We start from the raw sequence: 23,980 nt of genomic DNA, 5'->3' as shown, positions 1-23,980 counted from the left end.
ATAGGTGTGGGAGACCTGGTCACTATTCTGAAGAGTGCAATTATAATGGAAGGGTGTGTTTCGAGTGTAGGGAAGAAGGGCATGTGATAAAGGACTGCCCAAAGAAGAAGGAGGCTGCAAAGCAGAATGTGCCACCAAAACTAAAAGTACATGCATTCCAGAGGATCTTGGATGCAACAGAGGATGGAACGGATGTCGCTTGAGGAGACCAAGTGAGGGAAGCTGCTTACCCGAAGTTTAAGGGATGAAGTGGTAGTTCCACATAGATAGTAATAGGATGTGTAGCCTAATATAAGAGGCATAATGTATGAATAAATGTTGTAATCATTTTCGAAAGTTACAAAATTTGTAGTTATGTTACATTGTCGTGTGACACTAAGAAATTATGATTTCAACATAATGGATTGGTTAAGAATAAATCCTGGTACAATATGCCTTGTAGGTAGGACACTACACGAGAATGAGTTTATACCAAGGATTAGGAAGTGGAATTACTGTGGAGGATACGCATGGAGGGAAACCCTAGTAGAGTCTAGGGAATTTGTTGTATATGATTACTTGGACACATCTATATGTGTTAAATTGCTTTTGTAATCTTTAGGAAATAGTAACTTGGGAGCTGCGAGAAAATTCTTCGGATAAGTATGAATAGGTTTGGAAGGTAGTATGGGCTCGTACTACCGGAAGCACATGATTCGTACTTAAATCAGGATGAGTCACAAGGTTACTAAAGCACTAATAGTTGAATTCATTTTGTTCGTGTCCGTCGTTACCGCCATTTCGGTAATGACTAAGAAGATAAATGATATTCCAACTACAGTGGTCATATTGAATCGAGTACGACTAATCTACGAAGTAATTTCAACGTAGTGTCCGACTTTTGATTGAAGGAAATGATAATCAAAGCGATCAATGGAATTATCATGATTGTCGTTAAAATTAAGCATCCCATAGCTAGAAGTGCTACATGCTAGAATCTAATTATATCAGATTAGAACATGAAGGAAGGTATCGTCTATGTTGGAGTCTGTCTTAAAGAGATATACGCATAACCATTACATCATGCGATGGAAGACAATTAGAACACAACCGTTCGGTCTGGTATGGTACTTGAAGTAAAAACCTCGTCTTAGATTTAGTCTATTCTTGAAGGAGCAAGAGTCTCCGATAAAGATCGAATTTGAAATTAAGAGCAAGTGCAAGATTAAGCACCACTATCAATAAATAATTCCAAGAGTTATGATTATGACATATAATGGAAGGGTAACATACGAAGTCATCATAAAAGCCTTGTTTTGTTGATTATTTCGGGAAGTAATCATCCTAAGGGGGAAATAATTGTAACACCCGCGTATTCGGGCTAGTCGATTTAGATATATGAAGTGCTAAATATGACTTTTTGATAGAAGAAGATTCTTTAGGACAAATAATCTTAACCAAAGTTAAAGTGCATGTGACAAGGATTCTGTACATATAAAGAACGCCTAAATTTGGCTTCGTATGGGAAATTATGATTCTTCGAAGTTTCAGCGCAGCAGTATATGAATCAGAAACCGAAATTGAATTTTGTCAATTGTTAGGAAAAACAATCTAAACAAGAGTTGAAGATCTCGTCCATAACTATTCGTCCATATAAAGACGGTCGAGAACGAACATCGTATAACAGAGTTATAATTTTTACACGGACTTTAACATTCTAAGCCTGTAAAAATATAAGTTTAAAAATAAAGTCAAAACTTGCCGAAGGAGTCTAAATGAAAGTTATATATCTCGTCGATAGCTACGCGTGGGTATAAAACCCGCCGAAAATGGAGCTCGTATGAAGAATATATGAATTTTTAAAGAAACATAAATTCTTCGTGCGCGCTCGTGCACATTGACACTCCACTAGATGCTCGACATGTGTTACCACCCAGAAGCTGCCACATCACTCGGTCTAACCAATTGCTCGGCACACACCGACCATATGCGTAGCACGCACCATTTTTAGCCCTATAAATATGTTCGATTCTTAGTTCATTTCTCCATACCTCCACCTTTATTCTCTCTGAAAACTCTACCATATCTCTGGACCTTTTTCTCCTTAGTTCCCGATTACTTTTGTGAGGCTGTGCGGTGTCAGATAGCCAGCAAATAGAACCTCCCGAATCAGAGTTCTGCCCGCATAATTTCTGGTTTTCATCAGAATACTTTGTAAGTCAAGCTACAATTATTTTATTTAAGTGCAACTTTTAGTTATAGTCATAGTTGTTATTATAAACCTATAATTAAGATTTATCAGTGATTCCAACGTTATTATACTTATTGATCTACTTATGGGGATGATGTCTAGGCTGGATTTAATGAGGTGTTTAGAGTGGGATTTCCAAATAGTATACTCTATATACCAAAAGGACCCTACCTACAATATGATCCCACCTATTTGTTCCTTATTTGATAGTTCTTTATGTAGACATTAGGATTAGTGAGGAATCTAGACTATTATTTAAATAGTCGTCAGGGTTATGAAACTAGGCTAAGACTTAGTGTTATACATTTAGGTCTTTAAAAAGTGTGAAAGGCAAAGCGCTGCCCTAACTTTAAGTCACTTACTTCTGTCAGATGAGCGCATAGTTACTTTTAACTTACACGTAGATGCAAGTATTCTAAATGATTAAATGATATGTGCGTTGTCTTGCTATGTTTAATATATATGTGCAATATGATATAGTTAATAGTTAATTAAACTATATACTTAATAATACGATCGATTAGGAAGGACCGTGTGATATAATGAAGGAGAGGCTATGATAGGTCTGTGTGAGTTAGTGGCTATGATAGGTTAGTAAGAGCAGTGCAAAATAATAAGCCATGAACTGTCGTACCTAATCAAAGTACTAACTGATGTGTCTGCTGTGTTTGCCGGAAGTACTATTATACTGACATGTTTGTCGTAGTTGTCCAAAGTACTACTATATTGTCGTGCTTACGTAAAATACCATCACACTGTAGTACCTAATCATCTAGGAAATACTTAAATGGTTGTGCACAAAGGTCCTTAAGAATGATCCCTTGAGATCATCATATAAGGATTATAAAGTGAGGATAACGGGAATGGGGTAATTGGATATTTAAATACTGAAGATTATATGATTAAAAGAATATATTATTATGGGTTGAAAACCTTATGTGTGCACCACGTTTCCCAACCTGACCCACTCAGTCTATTTGAATCATAGGTAATTAAATAAAGATACTTGGATAATGATGTATGTATCTACTAAGAGATTCAAGGGGATGTAGATCGTTATTATATTGAGACATTGTAAGTCTTCGTTTATGCTTATGTTTCTTGTATCAGTTATGGCATCCCTAGACTTAATAAATCAATGGAAACATTTTTTTGGAAATAGTTTTATGGGACCAAATTATGCATTAATGAATAACTCTGTATTACATAAGCATAATAAAAAGTTTTAAAATGACCATAAAATTTGAGGATGTCACATCTATCGAATAAGGGAATGGGAGAAGGAAAGAAAGGCTTTAATGGCATCGTTTGAGGTCTGGTATAAAAGATTGGGTCATCCGTCAAATAAGAAACTATCTCAATTATATTTTATTAAAAGTGTTTCTATGAATAATAAAACTCAAGTGTGTGCTACTTGTTTTAAGGCAAATCATACTAGACTTCTATTTCTTGTATTACAATAAAAACAATTGTATGCTTTGATATAATCCATCGTGATGTTTGGGTAAAGTATCAGATTCTTTCATTATCTAAAGCAAATTATTTTTTAACAATCGTAGATGATTTTAGCCAATCTGTGTGAACATATTTTATTAAACATAAAAATGAAGCAAGCACATGTTTAATAGACTTCCACTAAATGGTCAAAACACAGTTTGGTAAGAAAATTAAGTGAATAACATGTGACAGCGAGGGCCAATTTGTTTCAAACAAAATGCATGAATTTTATGTACAAGAAATTATAACCTTAGAAACCTGGTGCCCACACACTCCACAACAAAATAGGGTGTTCGAACGTACGCATAACCACCTTTTATAAATGACAAGATCACTTCGCTTTCAAGCAAACTTTCCGAAGACCTTTTGGGGTGAATGTGTTTTGAACGCCTCTTAAATAATAACCGACTCCCTTCCAATGTTCTTCATGATGCAATAAACCTTATGAAATTCTTTTTAAACAAAAGCCCAATTATGATCACATGCACGTTTTTGGTTGTTTAGCTTATTAACGAAATACACAAACTAGGGTTGACAAGTTCAAGTAATGGGGAAGACCAGGAATTTTTGTTGGCAATCCCTAGGGAATAAAATGTTACAAAGTATATGATATTGAAAACAAGACAATTATGATATCAAGGGATGTCAAGTTTGTTGATAAATTTACCCATGTGCCATATTCAAATTAATGGTGAGGTCCAAGGAGAAGATTTTTTGTTTTATTCCTAGAATGGAAACAATTGCACAAACCGTGTTTTCATATTAAAAAGAAGGAAGGAAGCTCGCCGATGACACAAGCAATGATGGTACATATATAAATAATAGGGAAATGGGTCCACAAGTGGAAGGTGAGCAATATGGTATTTCTTCACAAAGGGATAACATTTACCACACTCACATACATGGAGATCCTCTAAACCAAAATACACCACTTTCCAACTTGGAAGTCGACGTCAAAAGTGGTCACGATGATGCCTTGGTTAATGCATAAAACAACCAAATGGAAGATAAGGTTAGAGAAACACGAACTAAAACCCAAACGAACCGCTTTAGCAACTATGTGGTAAAGCTCCCCCCTTGGTAAACCACCGGAAACCAATCAACACACCTGAATGGTCCATCCCTTTTTTAATTATGTCACTTATGACAAATTTTCAAAATCTCGCAATGCTTTCTTAGCTACCATCAGTTCACATGATAAGCCGAAATGTTTTAATCAATAAATACAAGATGATAGATGCAAAGTAGCAATGAATAATGAGATCCAAGCTCTCGAACAAAATGGGACATGGATTCTTTAACATTTGACAAAAGGAAAATGCGCCATCGACTCGAAGTGAGTTTCTAAAATCAAATACAACCTGAATGGAGAAGTGGAATGTCATAAATCTTATTTCATGGCAAAGGGGTATACTCAAATGGAAGGTGTGAATTTCCATGATATGTTTGCACCCGTGGCTAAACTTGTTAGGGTTCGTACACTATTAGCAGTTGTAGTCAAGAAGAATTGGATTATACACCAACTTTATGTGAACAATGTGTTCTTACATGAAGAATTAGATGAGTATTTATACATGAAAGTACCACGAAGTTTTTCCAAGAAAGATGATACTAGGCTATGTAAACTAACAAAATCATTGCACGGGTCAAAACAATACTTCTCGGAATTGGTACCACAAATTCACAGCTACCATTCTTGTTCTTAAATTCATAAAATCCCATGTTGGCCACTCTCTTTTTATTCGTAAAGAATGAAATATTACGTGGCAACACTAGTCTATGTGGACGATGTAATAACCGTGGGAAACAGCTCAATAAAAATCCAAGAAACGAAGTTAGCTCTCGTGTTTAGTATCAAGGACCTTGGAAACCTTAATTATTTCTTGGGCATCGAAGTAGCACGGACAAAAGAAGGATATGTCTTAAGCTAACATAAGTACACATTGGACATTTTGGAAGACATCAGTTTATAGGGGTGCCGCCCTAACAAATTACGTATAGAACAGAACCTCAAATTGGACAAGGGTGACGAAGAAAACCTAGTTTATTTGATGTAGGCACATATTGTCTCTTAGTTGGTAGACTTCTTTATATTTAAGCGAACCGACCGGATATTACATATGATATAATGTCTTAAGTCAGTTTGTCTCAGTTCCTAAACAAAATCATATAGATGCAGCTACAATACTTCTTCCTTACCTCTAGAGTACACTAGGTCAAGAAATACTTCTCCCAGTAGAAGGTGGTACAGATGTCACAGCTTACAGTGATTCAAATTGGCTTGGTTTTCCTTTTTCTCGACGATCTTGAACCAGTTATCTTTAATTTTTGGTGGTTCACCAATATCTTGGAAGTCAAATAAACAGTCGTTTGTTTCTCGATCATCTGCCGAAATAGAATACTGAGTTATGGCCATGACTGTTAGTGAGGTAGTTTGGGTTCGATGGTTGTTAAAAGACCTCAATATCAAATTGACAAGCCACCGCCTCTCTTTTGTGATAAGCAATTGGTTCATCATATTACATATAACCTTGTCTTCCACGAAAGAACTAAACACGTGGAAATGGATTGTTATTTTATATAAGAACAAGGCGAGTCAAAGGAGATTGGTCCACTATGGATTGACACCCGTGATGAGCTAGCTGATTTGCTAACCAAAGAAAATGGGTCATAACGTTTACACTCGTTATCGGCTGTGTTAGGCATTAAAAATTTTCATGTCCAACTTGAGGGCGAGTAAATGAACCGGTTTTCCATCTATCGATTATTTTATCAGTATCTATGGTTTCAAATTAATTTTTATATTTATCCTATGAGTAGAAATAGCTTAGAGTTAGTTAGCTAATTATTATCCCTTCCGTTTGTATAAGACTTTATATAAACTTTTGTACTAGTTTTTTTAGTATACAATCTTGGCTACGCAGGGCGTAGCCTAATTTTGTCTTGATTCCACCAGAAGCCTCTACGCTAGGCAAAGAGCATGGTACACATGGTGTAGCCAAAAAGTAGATTTTTGGTCAAAATGGGTTGTAGGTCAAGTTGGGTGGATTATGGCCATAGAAGGGTAAAATGGTCTTTTACCCAGAAAGAATGAAAGTGATTATGGGCTAAGACCCTTGAGTGTGAATTATTATGTTGATTTCTAATTAGGGTCTTATGATGTATTATTTAGTGTGGGGAGTTCCAATTCAAACAGCTCGAGTGTAAGAGTCGTTTGTCTACAGTTTGAGGTGAGTCATCTCATTGTACTAATGGGTTGAAGGCATCAACGTTGGCCTACTAGATTGTGTTATGTAGGATGCTAGTTGTTTTTGTGATACTTGCATGGAAGACCCCAAGGGTAGCCCGTTTTATTTGTATGAAAGACCATGGGGGTAGCTCATGACACTTGTGTGTAAGACTTTAGCGCAGCCAAGGCACTGCAAGGGAAGACCATGGGGGCAGCCCACGACACTTGTATGTAATACCATGGGGGTAGCCCATGCAAAAATCTATGCATCGCATGTTGTATTTTGGGGAAACTCACTAAGCTTTATGCTTACGGTTTTGTGGTTTAACATTTTTAGGTACTTCCAGTTGGAAAGGGAAGGGTCCGGCGTGATCGCACATCTCCCTTGATTTTATTCCGCATTGACTTTTGATTTCACTCTGAGTTTGAGAATACTTTGCCCTATGGTTGTTTGGAACAAATTGGTTGTATTTTGGATGTTTAAAAATAAAAATTTTACCACTGTTTTTGGGATGATACATATCACATACCCATATGTTTTTTTCTTAATGAATACACATGGACAAATAGTGTTATTTTTATAACCTTTACTTGTCAAATAATCGTTTAAATGATTGTACCAAATGCATCCAGATTGCTTTAACCCATACAAATATCTTTGTGATTTTATAGAAGAGGTTTTGCACTTAATGTTTCAGGGATTTTCATATATATATATATATATATATATATATATATATATATATATATATATATATATATATGTATATATATATATATATATATATATATATATATATATATATGAGATTTTACAATTATTTAAATTCCACATGTCATTATGTGTTATCTTTACTTTTTTTATTAATCAATAATCAATTCCACTAATTAATGAGTCTACTATTATATATGTAAAGTATTCATTCTATTTAAATTTTTATTAATTTACAAATATATTTGAATTCAAATGCATGCTCTAATGACACATTTTGATGATATATTTGAATTCAAAACATACCTTTAATTTTTTGTACTTTTAATTTGAATTCTAACAAGTTTATTATTTATTCAAATTTTATAAATAAATATGTGCGTATAATACATATCTATCTCTACCCTAATAAATGAAAAAGAACACCATCGTAAAAGAAGTATTTGAAAATTTTGATTCATAACAACTATTTACAATATGTCAATAATTTTTTTTTATTAGTATAGATTCAATAACTACTTATTCATCATTATTTAAAATATCTCAATGGTTTTTTATTAGTATAGATTGAATTACTTACTTATTTATTATATCGTTCGCATTTATGTAAAAGTATTTTTTTTAAATATTTAATATTTATACATTGATATTAAATATTTATTTTTAATAAACTAGTGTAGTACACGGGTCTGACACCTAGTATATATATATATATATATATATATATATATATATATATATATATATATATATATATATATATATATATATATATATATATATATAATATTTATACATTGATATATATACTTTTATTTCAGAGACTGCCAAGCTGATTATATATCTAAAAGTGGTTGCATCCACTACTGGTGAATAAGTTTCCTCAATATCAATTTCAAGTCATTGAGAGAAACCTTGAGCCACAAGCCTAGTCTTTTATCATACAATTTTGTCTTTCTCATTTGTTTTTCATACAAAGATCCATTTACACCCTAGTGGTTTCACAACTCTAGGTGTGAGGATAATGGCCCCAAAATCCTTTCTCCTGTTAAGACAATTTAATTCAACTTGCATAGCCCCCTTCTCCTTAGCCTAATCATTTCTCCTTTGACTTTCAATGACAGATTGTGGTTTGGGATCATCATTCACAATATCACATGCAACTTAATAAGAAAATATCGCACTTATATTATCAGTTTCATCTTGGTCACATATTCCTTTGACTTTCAATGACAGAATGTGGTTTGGGATCATCATTCACAATATAACATGCAACTGAATAAGAAAATATTGCACTTATATTATCAGTTTCATCTTGGTCACATATTCTATTTGTTTGACCATAATTTAGTGCAACATCTTCCTTTACTTGGGGAATTTTGATATTTCATGTTTCTTTAGGAATACTTTCCTCATGATCTAGTTCATTTTCTACTACTATTCTTTTTCGTGGGTTTTTATCCTTAGAACCAAATGGCCTTCCATGCTTCAGGCATGTTTTAGACTCTTGAGTGACTTTATCATCAGCTTGTCCATATGGAATTTCAATTCGAGCTGGAACATTGACAGCTGGTATATATGATTTAGTCACCCTTTTTGTGTTAGTAAATGCATCAGGCAATTGATTTACCATTTCTTGGACATCAAGTATCTTTTTAACTTCCATTTCACATTGCTTTGTGCGAGGGTCAATATATGATAAAGAAGGTTCATGTCATGAAACATCATTTTCTAGAATCTTCTTTTCTCCCCTAATGGTAGGAAATTTTCCTAATCAAATTAGCAATTAGCTAGGCGTTCTGTAAAAAAATATCACATGTTAAAGGTTCAATATATCTTATAATAGATATTGACTCATAACTAACATATATTCCTAACCTTCTTTGAGGACCCATTTTTGTCCATTGTGGTGGTGTAATTGGGATATATATTGCACACCCAAAATTTCTTATATGGGATATATTTGGCTCGTGACCAAAAGCAAGTTATATGGAAGAATATACATGATATGAACTTGGTCCCATACGTATCAATGATCCGGCATGTAAGATTGCATGGCCCCAAATAGAAATAGGAAGTTTGGTCCTCATTATCAATAGTCTAGCTATTAGTTGGAGATGTTTATTCAATGATTCAGTCAAACCATTTTGTGTGTGTATATGAGAAACTGGATGATCAACAACAATTCCTACAAACATACAATCGTTATTAAATGCTTGTGAAGTAAATTCAAAGGCAGCATCAAGTCTCACTCTTTTGAGAGTATCATCAGGGAAATGTGCCCTTAACTTAATAATTTGAGCAAGAAACTTTGCAAATGCAATATTATGATTTGATAATAGGAAAACATGAGACCATTTACTAGATGCATCTATTAGGACCATAAAGTATCTAAATAGTCTAGATGGTGGATGAATTGGACAACATATATCACCTTGAAATCTTTCAAGAAATCTAGGTGACTCCCTTTCAAATTTTATTGGAGAATGTTTTATAATTAAATTTTTAGGGAACAAGATGTACATGGTCTTATGCTACTGGATTGAGGGAACTTCTGGTCCTTCAATGGGTTCCCATGCGTATTCTTAATTATCCTTGGCATCATTGTTAGTCGTGGGTGGCCCAACCTATCATGCCATAAAATGAATGTTCCATGATCACAATGTTTTTCTTTGAGTACCATAAATGATTTAATCATATGTATATATGTATAATACAGACCATAATCAAGTGTTGGTAGTTTTTCAAGCACATGGTTTTTGTCGATCATATACATATATTTCTTATTTTCAGTGGTCACAGTGTTTGTGAGGTTTTCTTCTTTTCCTTTTCCTTTAATGGACTCTTGATAAAGTTGACAAAGATGTGCAGGTGTGCAATAGGTCCTTGACCAATGGCCTGTGCTACCACACTATAACATGAACCATATGATTTCTAAGATTTCCCAACATCATGCCTTACCACTTTCGCCTTGTCTTGTGCATGGAAATTGTTTCTTTGTGAAGATTGGTACTTATTCCTTTTCTGGAAACAACCACGATTATTGATGGGTTTTATGTAAAACAAATAAACTAGAAAAACAATTCCTAAGTTCACATGCAACCTACTTTGGATCTATGTTTTAACTATTGAACATACAACTTTGAATTGCAAATAAGAACCCTAGAGGAGAGAAGCTAATTTCGAAATTAACAAACTAGGGTTTAAAAGTTACATACCTTTTCAATTGTTATAGCAAGCAATTGACAATCCTCTTGATCTTGATCTTGATCTTCTTGGAAGCTTAGCACCACAAATGTAATGCCTCTAATGGAATCACACCCAAGAACTAGCAAGAAGGAAACTTGAAGGAGAGAGAGAGGGAAGGCATGCAATTTTCGGCCTAGGGTTTCTTCCAAGGTAGGAGTGGCCGAAATTGTGAGCTGGGAGGCTCCTTATATAGCTGAGGGATCTAGGGTTTAGGGAAAACCCTAATGCTCCTTTGCTTAGGGCCTAAGCTAACCCAAAGGACTTATCCAAAGCCCCTTGGATGAAATCCCTAGGGTTTCCCCTATAGATTTCGTCCACCTCCTTCCAAGGAGGTTATGGATCCTTCCACTCAACTATTAGATAATTGCAAACTAGTCCCTGCATTTTATAATTAATATTTTTAACCCCAAAATTAATTCTGATTAATTTCTGGCTAACTATTAATTAAACATAATGATTTCTAATTAATATATTAATCTTTTAACATATTAATAAATCATTTATATTAATTTATTAATCTTATAAATTAATATCTCTCCTTTCATAATTTCCTTGTCCAGTTGCTAGGTTGAGGGCAACCCAAAAGGACTGTGCTGCTATCAATTCAAGTACGTACCAATTATAGTTATGGGCTTAGACACCTAATCCAACAGTCTCCCACTTGGATAAGTCTGTAACTATAATTGCTAGTATGCCTTCTAAATTTGACCAGCAAATTGTAGCTTCCAAAAGCTGTTGCTGAACTCTGACCCAGTCAGTTACATGTCCTAAGATAAGTGATCATATAATCCTTCGTTCTGCAAGATATCCCCAGACATAAGACATGGAACGTAATCAATCTCTTTGTCTAGAATCTATGTTTCCCGATTTCTTATTTGTGATGATGTGGGACTTCTAATTGAACACATCAATTTAGTCCTGGCTGGGCCCAGCACATAAGTCAACACTAAATCATCGAGGGGCCCACAGATATCGCTTTTCCGGTTAGGGCAAAAGGAACGAATAAACGTTGACTCATATGCTTGTATCTTTTACTCATCAAATTATACATGACAATACGTTTTATAACACCAAGTTACTGATGCGTTTTCATATCACCAATGTATAACCGACTTTGTAAATTACAACTCATATATCTTCGTTTCAAGATTATAAGATATTATCGTCTCAGTATTACTCGTGATGAATTCCATGAAGTGATACTCTGAGCGAGGGTTTATCCAATACTCAAATCTCAATTTCTGAGTACTCATGAACGTTGCAGCAATTCTATTGCCATGTCTATCCTTAGACAATCTACAATCCAGTTCATGACAGTCTTAATTCACTACTTACTTCCAAAAGTACGAGCGACTGTGGAGTTTGAATAATTAAATTATTCGGGAAGTAAAACATGCAAAATATGAAACATAATAACAAACAATCGACAAAAGGCAGTAACCAAACTTATAAATAATACTTTATTATTTAATCACCAAAAGTCAATTACATTTACTTTGTTACAAGTTTCAGAACAAAAACTAATCTAACTACTAAAACTAATATCATCTTTCAGTCCTATGCTCCGAGCATGCTGACTATGCTTAGCCCTACTCAGACCCTTTGTGAGGGGATCTGTTGGGTTATCTTCAGATGACACCCTCTTTACTACAAGATGGCCTTCTTCTACTCTATGTCTGATAAAATGGTACTTTCTGTCGATATGTCTGGTTTTACCATGATCTCTTGGTTCCTTTGTCAAGGCAACCGCTCCTTCATTATCGCAGAACAGTTCCATAGGCTCCTGGATGGTAGGAACAACTTCGAGATCTCCGATGAAGTTCCTTAACCAAGCTGCTTCTTTCGACGCTTCACTCGCTGCTATGTACTCCGATTCACAAGTAGAATCAGCCACCGTATCTTGCTTGGAACTTTTCCAAGTAACCGCTCCTCCATTCAGTAAAAATACCCAGCCTGATTGAGAACGGAAGTTATCTCTATCCGTTTGAAAGCTGGCATCACTGTAACCATCTATTCTCAAAGTATCACTGCCACCAAGCACAAGGACCCAGTCCTTTGTCCTTCGCAAATACTTGAGTATATTCTTAACCGCTATCCAGTGAGCTCTACCCGGGTTTCCCTGATAGCGACTGACCATGCTCAAAGCAAATGCCACATCAGGGCGAGTACATGTAATAGCGTACATGATCGATCCGACAGCGGAAGCATAAGGTACACGACTCATGTCTGCTATTTCCTCATCTGTACTCGGGCATTGAGTCTTACTCAATTTGGTATTGCTTTGGATAGGTAGCTCTCCCTTCTTGGAATTTTCCATACTAAACCTCTTTAGTACCTTATCCAAGTATGTGCTCTGACTAAGTCCAATTAGTCTCTTCTTTCTATCTCTCAATATTCTAATCCCAAGAATATAGGCAGCTTCTCCAAGGTCTTTCATGGCAAAACACTTTCCAAGCCAAGACTTAACATCTTTCAAGGTTGGAACGTCGTTACCAATGAGTAATATGTCATCGACATATAACACCAGAAAAGTTACTATACTCCCACTAGCCTTGATATACACACAAAACTCATCTTCACTTCTAGAGAAACCAAACTCTTTGACTTTCTCATGGAAGCAAAGATTCCAGCTGCAAGATGCTTGTTTCAATCCATAAATGGATTTCTCAAGCTTGCACACTCTATTGGGAAACTTTGCATCAACAAAACCCTCTGGCTGATTCATGTAAACATCCTCAGCCAACTTCCCATTAAGAAAAGCAGTCTTGACATCCATGTGCCAGATTTCATAGTCATGAAAGGCAGCTATGGCGACCAATATCCTAATAGATTTAATCTTAGCTACTGGCGAGAAGGTCTCATCATAGTCAACCCCTGGGGTTTGAGTGAAACCTTTTGCAACCAGTGGAGCCTTGAATGTGTGCACATTTCCATCCATGTCTGTCTTCTTCTTGAATATCCATTTACACCCAACTGTCTTGCGACCTGGTGCACTTTCAACCAAATTCCAAACTTGGTTGTCATACATGGACTTAATCTCGCTTTCCATTGCCTCTTTCCACTTGGAAGCCTCTGGGCCTGCCATTGCGTCCTTATAAGTGACTGGTTCATCTAAATTTACCAGTGTCCTATCACTTATGAATGTGTCACCGTCTGAAGTAATATGAAAACCATACAACTCAGGTGGCACACTCATCCTAGTGGACCTTCGAAGAGGTAATGAGTTATCAACTGGTTCAACAGAAACTGTTTCCTCTGGTTGAGTGCTAGTGTCATTTAAGGTTCCTTCATTGTCTAACTCTTGAATTTCTTCAAGTTCAATGGTGCTCCCACTGTCCTCTTTGAATATGAGCTCTCTTTCTAGAAAGACTCCTCTTCGTGCTACAAAGACCACGTTTTCATTAGGTCTGTAGAACAAATATCCAAAAGACTACTTTGGGTAACCAATGAAAACACATTTCTCACTTCTAGCTGCTAGCTTGTCGTGAGTCTCCCGTCTTACGAAAGCTTCACAACCCCAGACTTTAATATGTGCTAACGAGGGAACTTTCCCCGTCCACATTTCGTGAGGTGTTTTGGCAACCTTCTTTGTAGGGACAAGATTGAGGATGTGGGCGGCTGTCTCTAAAGCATACCCCCAGAAGTGAATAGGAAGCGAAGCACGACTCATCATAGAACGAACCATGTCTAACAAGGTTCGATTACGCCTCTCAGCTACACCATTTAACTGTGGTGTCCTAGGAGGAGTTAATTGTGAGACTATCCCACATTCTTTTAGATAGTCGTTGAACTCGATACTAAGATACTCCCCGCCTCTATCGGATCTAAGTACCTTTATCTTTTTGCCCAATTGATTTTCGACCTCATGCTTAAACTCTTTGAACTTTTCAAAGGTTTCTGACTTATGTTTGATTAAGTAGATATAGCCATATCTGCTATAATCATCAGTGAAAGTCACATAGAATCGATTAGCATCCCTTGTAGTTGATCTGAAGGGCCCACACACATCTGTGTGTATGAGATCCAATAGACCTTCACCTCTTTCACAAGACCCTGTGAATGGTGATTTTGTCATCTTTCCCAAAAGACAAGATTCACACATATCATCTGATTTTAGGTCAAATGATTCCAACACTCCATCCTTTTGGAGTTGGGCTATGCGTTTCTTGTTAATGTGTCCAAGATGACAATGCCACAAGCATGCCTTGTCTACACTATTAGACAAGTCAATATTAAACACACTATTTCCTAAGCTATCAACACAAGTCACTGTTTCATACACACCATCACAAGGCAAAGCTTCAAACACAAAAACACCATTCTTATAAACAGAAATTGAACCATTCAAATCATTAAAAGAATATTTAAAACCTTGTCTGAACAATGCATGAAATGAAATAATGTTTCTCGTCATCTCAGACGAATAGCAACAATTTAATAAATCTAATCTAACATCATTACTAAGCAAAAGTTGATAAACTCCGATCTTGGTCACTGGTGAAGACTTCTTGTTCCCCATGATCAAGTTTATCCTTCCTCGCTCTATCTCCTCACTTTCCTTTAGCCCCTGCAAATCAGAACAGATGTGAAAACCACATCCTGTATCAAGGACCCATGAACGAGAAGATAATGAGTTATTAGAAGAAATAGTGTAAATACCTGCCGAAGATGGCTTTACTTTGCCATCTTTGATGTCTTGCAGATATTGTGGGCAGGATCTCTTCCAATGCCCCTTTTGATTGCAATAAAAGCAAACGGCCTCCTTTGGATCAGAAACATGGGGAGTGGTAGCATTGGGCTTAGCCTTTGGGCCATTACTAGATGACCCAGCTTGAGCCTTGCTCTTCCAGTTTTGCTTAGGAGGACCTTTCCTCTTTTTCCTCTTTCCCTGTCTAATGGCCAAGACAGGGGCACTTGCAGGAATGGAGGCTATACTTTTACCCTTCATCCCTGCTTCAGCTGTCTGCAACAAGTTGTGCAATTGGGCCAGAGTCTGCTCAGTGTTGTTCAAATGGTAAGTTAGAATAAACTGACCATAACAATCAGGTAGTGAGTTCAAGACCATGTCAATGGCCAATTCCTCATCAAAGTGAATGTTGAGCTTGACCAAACTCTCTATGTAGCGTTGCATTCTTTGCACATGAGACACAACCGACTCCCCTTCTTTCATCTTGCAAGCCATGAGTGACTTGACTACTTCAAACTTTTCTTGACGAGCTCGCTTATGGTACTTTTCCATAAGGTCCTTGTTCATCTCAAAAGGCCAGTAGTCCTCATAGTACCTCTGCAGTTCTGGGGACATGGTTGCCACCATGATGCATGCCACTTTGGTAGCATCATCGTAATGTTTCTTGTAGGCAGCATATTCTTCAGGAGTAGCTTTAGACTCATCAAGCTCTTTGAGCTCCTTTTCAAGGACATATTCTTTGTCCTCAAATCGAAGCGCCATCTTGATGTTACGCATCCAATCGTTATAGTTAGAGCCATCCATAACGACTTTGGAGCAAATGTTGAGCAAAGAGAAGTTGTGGTTGGAGGAGGATGAAACAGAAGTGTTTCCAGGAGTAGACATCTGAAAAGAAAGAAAGTTTTAGTTAGATTTCAAGATACCTTAATATAATAACCCAAAGATATAATATCAAGGTTAGGATCCAACTATGAAGATTCACAACTTAGAAATGGGATGCCGAGATCCAAGTGTAAATTTCATAAAGGTAGGTGAATGACGATCCACCAATTCCACCATTATACGAAATAAACGAAGTGAAATTCCTAATTCTTTTGAGATACATCGAAACTAATCAATGGCATGTTTTAATCTCAGATTATGCTCTTCTATTTGTGACTGGGATGCCGAGGATCACAAACAAGATGTGAATAACCATGCAAATGTGCTTGGTAACCTCATTGTCTTTATCATTAACTATTGATGTGCTGGTAAACCACACACGCTCCATCAAAATGACAATTATGAGATACCCATTACTACTCTTTATTAGTACCTTTTAGTGTGCTGGTTAACCACACACGCTCCACTAACGACCAATAAAGCATAATGTGCAATTTCATGGATTAGCATACTTTTCACATTTTTCCTAAAGTAACTAGAGTTGGGATTTTGTAAAATAATGTTCTAGTACTTTCTTTAATAACATTATACTTTTAATGAGATGTAGTTGTCCTATCAAACCCGTTCTGCTAACGACCCTCCACTAATCAAGGAAGCGGTGGGTGAGAGTGGACACCCATTCAACTACCATTTTATAGGCAGTTTCATTATACCCCCCTTATAGACTAGCTTCGTGAATGAGGCATACTAGTGATTTGACTGACCATATTCTTATACATATATAATATTAAACTTTTAAATATAATACATATATAAGGTGTGTTTTAAACTTTTTAAAACTTTAAGGTTTATATATAAATTTCGAAAATTAAGACATTAATTTAAAATTTAAAATAAACCAAATAACTAGATTTAATATTTATCTATTAATCAACTTTTAATTAATTTATTAAATCTTGTAAGGATTATCTAATTAAATTAAACAATTAATTTAATCCTAATCCATATCCCTTCTAGATTTCGAAAATATGGGGATAGGATAATTTCCTTATTTTTCTCAATTATCCAATAAGGCAACAATTATCCAAAACAAAGAAACCCTAAACGGGGCTAGCATATTTCGAAATTTTAAAGGGAGGAGGCTAGGGTTTTCAAAAACCTAACCCTAATTTCGATTAGGGTTCATGGAGGCTAGGGTTTTCGAAAACCCTTTGAACCATAACCCTAAAATCGAAAATTTTGGCCTTTAGGGTTTAATGGCTATAAACCCTAATTTGCAATTCAACCATTATAGCAATTCAATTTAAAACAAACAATGGCTCTGATACCACTGAGGGTTTTATGTAAAACAAATAAACTAGAAAAACAATTCCTAAGTTCACATGCAACCTACTTTGGATCTATGTTTTAACTATTGAACATACAACTTTGAATTGCAAATAAGAACCCTAGAGGAGAGAGGCTAATTTCGAAATTAACAAACTAGGGTTTAAAAGTTACATACCTTTTCAATTGTTATAGCAAACAATTGACAATCCTCTTGATCTTGATCTTGATATTCTTGGAAGCTTAGCACCACAAATGTAATGCCTCTAATGGAATCACACCCAAGAACTAGCAAGAAGGAAACTTGAAGGAGAGAGAGAGGGAAGGCATGCAATTTTCAGCCTAGGGTTTCTTCCAAGGTAGGAGTGGCCGAAATTGTGAGCTGGGAGGCTCCTTATATAGCTGAGAGATCTAGGGTTTAGGGAAAACCCTAATGCTCCTTTGCTTAGGGCCTAAGCTAACCCAAAGGACTTATCCAAAGCCCCTTGGACGAAATCCCTAGGGTTTCCCCTATAGATTTCGTCCACCTCCTTCCAAGGAGGTTATGGATCCTTCCACTCAACTATTAGATAATTGCAAACTAGTCCATGCACTTTATAATTAATATTTTTAACCCCAAAATTAATTCTGATTAATTTCTGGCTAACTATTAATTAAACATAATGATTTCTAATTAATATATTAATCTTTTAACATATTAAGAAATCATTTATATTAATTTATTAATCTTATAAATTAATATCTCTCCTTTCATAATTTCCTTGTCCAGTTGCTAGGTTGAGGGCAACCCAAAAGGACTGTGTTGCTATCAATTCAAGTACATACCAATTATAGTTATGGGCTTAGACACCTAATCCAACAATTATTACCTTGTATACGACCGTAATTATCATTCTGATTATGGATTTGGTTTCATTTAAAATAGGCTCGGCCTTGTCCTCAACCTCGACCATGCCGTCGTCCACATGTATTTTTTGATGACCATCAGTATTTGTAGCATTTGCTTCAGAAGGTGCTACTGTTAGACGAGATCCATGCCTTTTCATCAAGTGCTTATTGTTTTGCTATGCAACAAGTAGGCATGCATTCTGTTCAAAATCTTTTGTGAAGTTTTGCAACCGATATTGTTGCATCAAGGTAATGTTTTTGCATGAAATGTGGAGTAAGTTTTCTCCAACATATCTTCATCAGTAACTTCTTGTTCACAATACATGAGTTGTGAACATATTCTTAACAAAGCTGAGTTGTATTCATTTTATTTTCTTGAAGTCTTGAAACCTCAGTGTTCTCTATTCATATATCTCTAGCATTTGGAAGTATACCTTCCTTTTGGTGATCAAATATTTCTTTCAAGAGATTACAAAGAATGCTTGGATCAGTAATATCAGTATATTCAAATCTCAACATTTCATCAATATGCTTACGAAGGAAAACTTGGACTTTTGCCTTTTCTTGTGCCAAGCAATCATTAAATTCATATATATCATTTGAGATTCCCATGGACTCAAGATGTATTTTTTAAATCTATCATCCATGGCACATAGTTTTTCCCACTAACTTCAAGTGCTGGAAACTCGAGCTTTCTAATGTTAGACATTTTGTAACTATAAATTTTAAACAAAATAACAAGATGTAAAATTAAAATCAATATATTTCAATGTGTATTGCACAAAACGGAAGCCAAAGAAGAATCATCTCATACAAGACTAAGAAAGGATAAAATAAATCAAGATAAAATACATCTGGTATGAGATTGTAAATTAAGAAGTCAAGTGCTATGATCATTATATTTGCAAGAATCACAATTGGATAAATCATTTTGATCTAAATAACCATGAAAAGTGAGATAATTTATTCTTTTTTGAGGTAGAAAGAAATATGACAGTGGTGTTATTTATAGTAGAAAATGTAGCCATTTTTTTTCATTTATAACCGTTGCATATATATAACCGTTGTGTGTACGTGTGTGTGTGTCTATATATATATATATATATATATATATATATATATATATATATATATATATATATATATATATATATATATATATATATATATATATATAGGGAAGGGTTATATGGAAAACAAAAAAACCCTAAAAAAACCCTAAAAATCATAAAAATGCATAAAAAATACCTAGACATCACAAAACTTTTTTTTGACTTTACACATCAAAAAATCGCTGCTTTTTTTAAAATTGCGCTGAAAAAAAATAAAAAATCAATTTTTTTTTTATAAAAAAAAAAAATTTCCTCGATTTTGTGTTCAAAGGTGCGATTTTTTCAAAAAAAAGTTTTGTGATCTCTAACTATTTTTTTATGCATTTTTTTTTATTTTTAGGGTTTTTTATTTTCCATAGAACCTAAACCTATATATATATATATATATATATATATATATATATATATATATATATATATATATATGTATTTTATAAATCTTTTAATAAGACTTATAATTAATATATAATTTTTCTAATTACAAACATAAATAAATATTAGTTAATGTTTAAATAAAATTATGAAGAATATCTAAAATATAAATAAATAAACATTGGTATGTATAAATAAACGTTAGTATACATAAATACAAATTAATTACGTAATTTAAATGTTAATATGTATAAATAAAAGTTAGTTGCATAATGTAAGTATTAGTATGCATAAATAAAAGTTAGAACACATAAATAATGTTTGGCAAAATAAATAAATATCATTAGTCGTTAATAACTAATTATTTTTATTAATACATTGTTATTTTTAATATAATGTTTTTTTATAATAAATACTTTTTTATATTAAGTAATACATACATTGAGTAGGATAGATATGATTTCCACTTAATCAGAGCTTCCGTGCTGATAACGTGTTATAAATTCGACATAATTAGAAAAACTAAGAAAACTAAACTAAAACACTATAAAATAAAAGAAGGAGATTTGAGAGGATTCTTGAACACTTAGAAGATTATATTCAAGATGGTGTTATTTTATCTTTACATTTGATGGGTATTTATACTACATACCATGATATTCATACATCATCAAAATAATAACTCAATAGGTAAAGAAAATTATTCAAGGGGTAAAAATTATTAATCTATATATTTTTTCTAACTCAATAATTTGATGGATTTTATAATACTTTTCATGTGAATATTTAATATATTTTTATTTTTATTTATTGCTTTTTGGTTATATTAAAATATAAAAAAATAGAAAATGCTAATTGTCAATAAGAGAAAACATTGAAATTAATTATATTTATTAGGTTTAGCTTAAAGACTAATAAACATAAATTATATCTATAAATTGTTGAAAACCTTATGAACAGTAAATTGTTACTCTTCTGGATTTATGACATAGTAGTTTCAGTTTGTCGTCGCTTTTTGTTCCTCTAATATCAATGTTTTTCTGCTTTTTAGATTGGGTATAGTATTTTCGGTTGTTTCCTATTTTAGTCCCTCTAATTTCAGGGGTTGACCGGTTTAGTTCTTGGCAACTTTAGTCCCTTAAATTGGTGGGTGGGTTCTATTGGACACACGTTTTTTTCCTGTGTCGACACATTTACTCCCTCCACCGCTTCTAGAACTCTTTCCACCCCGCCCCCTCCTTCTTTCAATCATTTCTTCCATTTTTTTCATCCTCCCTTGCTTTTCCTCCAAGAATCGCATCCACAAACCACTTTACACCGATTGTTTTCTTTTGCCATATAATTTCTCAAATTCCGGTTTCTCTGATTCCCGCCCATCGTCGACTTCAAAGACTTCCGAAAACCCTTCTGAAATTGAATCCTAGATCTACTTCTAATATGCTAACCTTCAGAATCTTGAAGCAAACCATCGAAATCAAGAGTGATGTTTGATAGGTTTTCTCGAAATCGATCCCTTTCACCTACTCTTGCATCTGTGACGGCCACAATGTACAAAGGGTTTGTTTTACCATTTTAATTCTTCCATTTGTTTCCTAATTTCACAATTTTCATATATTTTTGATACAAAACTTTCAAATATTTGATTTTGAATCTTTTTTGTTTTTTAGTTCATCATTGACTATGTGTGACATCAGTTGCTAAATACATCATTGGTGCACATTCCATGGTTCATTAGTTGATTTTAGGGACTTCCAAACAGCATCATGCAGTTCTCTCATCTTCGCCACAACAATCTTACTTAGGTGTGATGGGAAAAACGCAGTCACAATGGTAAATAACAATGCGGAATACAACTTCGTTTGACTAAACTTTTCCCGTCTTGGATTAACCTTTTACAATGCAAACAAATAGGATATTTTCACTTGCAACAAATCAGCCCCAATGCAAGTAATATGATTAATATAATCAACCCAAAACAATAAGTAAGCAACCAATAAAGACACGAGAAATTTTAGCATTAAAACCTCTAAGAAATAAGAGCAAAACCACGGAACTACTAGAGTCGCTTCAAATCCACTATCACCAATAGTAGAGCAATATAAAGTGTTCTCTAGATGTACTAGAGGCATACAATAATCATCATACACTTGGAACTAAATCAAATCAAGTATATGGAATCAAATAAGCAAAGGAAAAGAAGAATATCACCAAAAACATTTCTGATTTCCAGCAGCAAACAAAAGTGACGATTCTCGAGCCTCTGTAGTTGATCTCAACAATTCAACTATTGGATTTGAAGGCCTCGATGTTAGGAAGCTTCTGTCAAAAAAATAAAAGAAAACAGACCGTTGGATCTCCAAAAAATTACCATACACAGCAGGTGTATCTTCAAAAACGGGAATTGAGAAAAAAAAACCCTCTTTTGCTTCTTACTCTCTCTCTATGGTGGTTGGAAATGCTTGTGGGTTTTTGAAGATTAGGGTAGGAAACATATATATATATATATATATATATATATATATATATATATATATATATATATATATATATATATATACATGAGCTAAAGAAGTGAGCTTTCCTCATGGGCTAAAAAACCCAAGAGAAAACCCAAAAATTCTCCCCCTTTTTGGCCTACGAGGAAGAGTTCTCCATCCCAGCAATCGAACAACATATCTTCAACTTCTCCCTTGCTAAAACTTTAGTCAAAATATCATAAGCATTATCATCAGTATGAACTTTCTCAAGTTCAAACAAGTTGTCTTCAAGAGAATCTCTAATCTAATGATACCTCACATCGATATGCTTTGTTCTTTTGTGAAACATAGAATTCTTAGCAAGGTGAATAGCACTTTGATTATCACAAAGAACCACGTAGAGTTTTTGCATAAAGCCAAGATCTTTCATAAATCTTTTCAGCCACAATAACTCTTTGCATGATTCTGTTGCTGCCATATACTCAGCCTCAGTGGTGGACAAGGCAACATACTTTTGCAGTCGTGACTGCCATGACACAGCTCCCCCTGTAAAAGTTATCAAATATCTAAAAGTGGATTTCATGTTGTCCTTATTTCCTGCCATATCAGAAATTGTATAACCAACAAACATAGGTGCTCCATTTCCAAATGTTATATCCAATTTGGAAGAACCACGTAGATATCTAAAAATCCACTTAACTGCTTCCCGATGCTTCTTTCCCAAATTTGACAGAAATCGACTAACAATACCAACTGTGTGGGTAATATCAGATCTTGTACACACCATGGCATACATCAAACTTCCAATGGCTGATGCATATGGAACTCTATCCATCTCTTCAATCTCCTTCTTAGTAGAAGGGCAATCTCTATCAGTTAGCTTAAAGTTGGTAGTTAGAGGCGAACTAACCACTTTAGCTTTATCCATGTTGAATCTGAAAAGCACCTTCTCATTGTATTGCTCTTGTGACATGTGCAAATTCTTTGAAGCTCTATCTCTAATAATCTGAATGCCAAGAATCTGTTTTGTTGGCCCCAAGCCTTTCATAGCAAAAGACTTACTCAATTGTTTCTTCAACTGAATAATTCTCTCTGCATTCTTGCCAACAATCAACATATCATCAACATAAAACAATAAAATGATGAAATCATCATCACCAAACCTCTGGAAGAAAACAAAGTGATCTAAAGTAGTCTTACGGTATCCTTGCTCACCCATAACTGACTCAAATTTCTTGTACCACTGTGTGGGTGCTTGCTTCAACCCATAAAGACTTTTCTAAAGCCTACACATATAGTCTTCTTTTCTTTTAACCTGA

Source organism: Lactuca virosa, chromosome 4 (assembly GCF_052849685.1).
Source record: "Lactuca virosa cultivar CGN04683 chromosome 4, Lactuca_virosa_CGN04683_v6, whole genome shotgun sequence".
In the NCBI taxonomy this organism is placed as follows: domain Eukaryota; kingdom Viridiplantae; phylum Streptophyta; class Magnoliopsida; order Asterales; family Asteraceae; genus Lactuca; species Lactuca virosa.
Note: the sequence above shows the minus strand (reverse complement) of the source record.